Consider the following 3,432-nt stretch of genomic DNA (forward strand, 5'->3'; position numbering starts at 1 on the left):
GGAACTACCCCGTTTGGAATTGTGTTCGCTTGCTTCTCTATTTTTCACTATCACGCTTGCTGCCATGATAGAACTTAGTTTGGCCTGTCTCTATAGACTTCTCTACGCACAGTGTAGCACTATAGAGGCAGTTACCGGCGAGACCACTGGGAGGTAAAGGCCACTACAACTGAAAATAGGTTAAGAGAGTCATAGTTACTCCCGCCGTTTACCCGCGGTTCATCGAATTTCTGCATTTTGACATTCCAAGCACTGGGCAGAAATCACATCAGGGAGGGTCGCGAGGGAGGGTCACCCCACCTGCACATCAGCCGTCCATTGCTGGGCGGCTCGAGCTGTGCCAGTCGGCTGGCGAGTAGCCCACCCCACTATTACCCAGGTCAGAGGCACCGGAAGTGAAGAGCCAGGCGGCTCCACATCCCACACACCTCCTACCAAGAGGAGTCGGGGTCCCCTCGCAGGCCCTCGGCTTCTTCTCTTCCAGGCCACCCTCCTGCGCGAGAAGGACCGCTCCTCAGTCAGCCGAAGTCCGGTTGGGCGGGGACTCGGGGAGCGAGAGCTGAGGCGGAGGCAAGGCCTTTCGACTGGGGCGTGGTACCAGCCCGAGGAGCGACTGCTATTCGGTTTACCCCCACTACAGGGGTCGTGCCGGGTGAGCGTGGGTTCCTTCTCGGGAGGGCCTTCCGCTGTGCCCCTCCCGAGGAGGACAGGGACAGGGGACGGAGCCACCTCCCATCCCCAGTCCCTCAGGTGTCAGTCAGGTCCTCCTAGGTAGAAGAGGCCCGCCGAAGGCCTGGTGCTCACCCAAATGCCCCATGCAGCCACAGACCTCTCCGCTGGCCGGACGTGGCAGGGCAGGGCTGGGCCCTGTGCCTATGGTGTGCTTGCAGGAGGCAGCAGAGGGCTTTGGTCTGGGGCCATTGGTTGCTCGGGGCGCTCCGCCATTAATGATCCTTCTGCAAGTTTACAAACGGAAACCTTGTTATGACTTTTGCTTCCTCTAGCTAATCAAGTTTGATCATCTTCTTGGTGATCCACCAGGGCCATTGCCGACCACAGCGGGGCCTATCCGAGGACCTCACTAAACTATCCAATCTGTAGTACCAAAGGGTGGTGTGAACAAAGGGCAGGGACTTAATCAATGCAAGCTTATGACTTGAACTTACTGGGAATTCCTCGTTCATGGGAAATAATTGCAATCGCCAATCCCTATCACAAATGGGGTTCAGCGGGTTACCCTCACCTGTCGGCGAAGGGTAGACACACGCTGATCCGTTCAGTGTAGAGGACGTGCATTCCCGGACATCTAAGGGCAACACAGACCTGCTATTGCTCAATCTCGTGTGGCTGAACGCCACTTGTCCCTCTAAGAAGTTGGACGCCGACTGCTGGGGGTCACGTAACTAGTTAGCATGGAGGAGTCTCATATGTTATCAGAATTAACCAGACAAATCGCTCCACCTACTAAGAACAGCCATGCACCACCACCCACAGAATCGAGAAAGAGCTATCAATCTGTCAATCAATTCCGTGTCCGGGTGAGGTTTCCAGTGTTGAGTCAAATTAAGCGAAAGGCTCCACTCCTGGTGGTACCCTTCCGTTGATTCCTTTAAGTTTCAGCTTTGCGAAAATACTCCCCCTGGAACCCAAAGACTTTGGTTTGCCAGAAGCTGCTCAGCGGGTCATGGGAATAACGCCGCCGGATCACTAGTTGGCATCATTTATAGTCAGAACTGCGATGGTATCTGATCATCTTTGAATCTCCAACTTTCATTCTTGATTAATGAAAACATTCTTGGCAATTGCTTTCGCTTTGGTTCGTCTCGCACGGGTCCAAGAATTTCACCTCTAGCGGCATGATACGAATGCCCATGGCCGTCCCTCTTAATCATGGCCCCAGTTCCGAAAACCAACTAAATAGAACCGAAGTCCTATTCCATTATTCCTAGCTGAAGTATGCAGGTGACCGGTCTGCTGTGAACACTCTAGTTTTTTCAAAGTAAACGCTTCGGACCCCCAAGACACTCAAGAGCATCAAGGGGCTCCAAGAGGGAGGGGCTGGGACAGGCGGTAGCTTGCCTCACGGCGGACCACCTGCTCGATCCCAAGATCCAACTATGAGCTTTTTAACTACAGCAACTTTAATATACACTATTGGAGCTGGAATTATTGCGGCTGCTGGCACCAAACTTGCCCTCCAATGGATCCTCGTTAAATGATTTAAAGTATACTCATTCCAATTACAGGGCCTTGAAAGAGTCCTGTATTGTTATTTTTTTGTGACTACCTCCCCGAGTCAGGAGTGGGTAATTTGCGCACCTGCTGCCTTCCTTGGATGTGGTAGCTGTTTCTCAGGATCCCTCTCCAGAATCGAACCCTGATTCCCCGTTACCCATTGTCACCATGGTTGGCACAGAAAGTACCATCGAAAGTTGATAGGGCAGACATCTGAATGTATCGTCGCTGTCATGGGCATATGCGATTGGCCTGAGGTTATCTAGAGTCACCAAAGCAGCCGAGCAAGCCCGGATTGGTCTTGGTCTGATATCCCGGAAGGTCAGTGCTCATCGGCATGTATTAGCTCTAGAATTACCACATTTATCCAAGTAACAGATGAAGCAATCAAAGTAACCATCACTGATTTAATGAGCCATTCGCAATTTCACTGTACCGGCCGTATGTACTTTCACGTACATGGCTTAATCTTAATCAATCATATGCTACTGGCAGGATCAACCAGGCAGTCGCACCTGCTGACGGGGTGGATTCGGGAGCCACATGCTTGTCTCCCCGAATGGCAACCTTGGCACACCCCTCCTCTCAGGAGCCTGCTGGGGGAAGGAGCCTGCCTGCGTGGGCGGGAGGTCTCGCTAGAGGGGTGGAGAAGTTCAGTCGTACGTGCACCGGTGGGCCCAGCCATCTCCCCCGGAAGGGAGAGGTGGGCCAAGGCGCAGCCTGAGTGAGACGCAAGGATTTCTATGCTTGGCGGCGGTACCCCTCAGAACAATAGTTCCGAGCTGCTGCGGAAATGCGCTGGACAGAGAGGGGTGACGGCGTGGCGCTTGGGTCCTATGGACCTGCCGCTCAGCAGCATCCGAGGGCCTGGCACCACCCAACCCCTTCCGCTCGGGTCGGACCACTGGGGGGCACGAGCTGCCGGGGCCGCTCAGCCTTTGCTCTGCTGGGTGGGCTGAAGGGCCTCCTGCCAGGCGGCAGGCCCTCAAGTCAGACAGTCCATGCGGGTTGGAAGCTCTGCTTGAACCAAAAGCCGGGGCTGGCCAAGCAGTCCATCTCTAAATGGGCCGAGTGTGCCAAATCAATTGGAGTATGGCGGGGCCTCCCCTGGCATTGCGCCCTGTGCGGGGGATGCTGACTTTGCGTTCCTGCCTGCTCCTGGGGCGAGCAGGCTCAGAGGAAAGGCCCATCGGGAAT

The 3,432-nt window shown here is 54.5% G+C and overlaps 1 pseudogene; it reads right to left on the bottom strand.

Annotated features, from left to right (window-relative positions):
- Positions 1 to 945: 945 nt before the first annotated feature.
- On the bottom strand, positions 946 to 2,743 carry LOC144765514 (18S ribosomal RNA; annotated as a pseudogene).
- Positions 2,744 to 3,432: the final 689 nt, after the last annotated feature.

This window comes from Lissotriton helveticus, chromosome 6, assembly GCF_964261635.1.
Source record: "Lissotriton helveticus chromosome 6, aLisHel1.1, whole genome shotgun sequence".
Taxonomy (NCBI): Eukaryota; Metazoa; Chordata; class Amphibia; order Caudata; family Salamandridae; genus Lissotriton; species Lissotriton helveticus.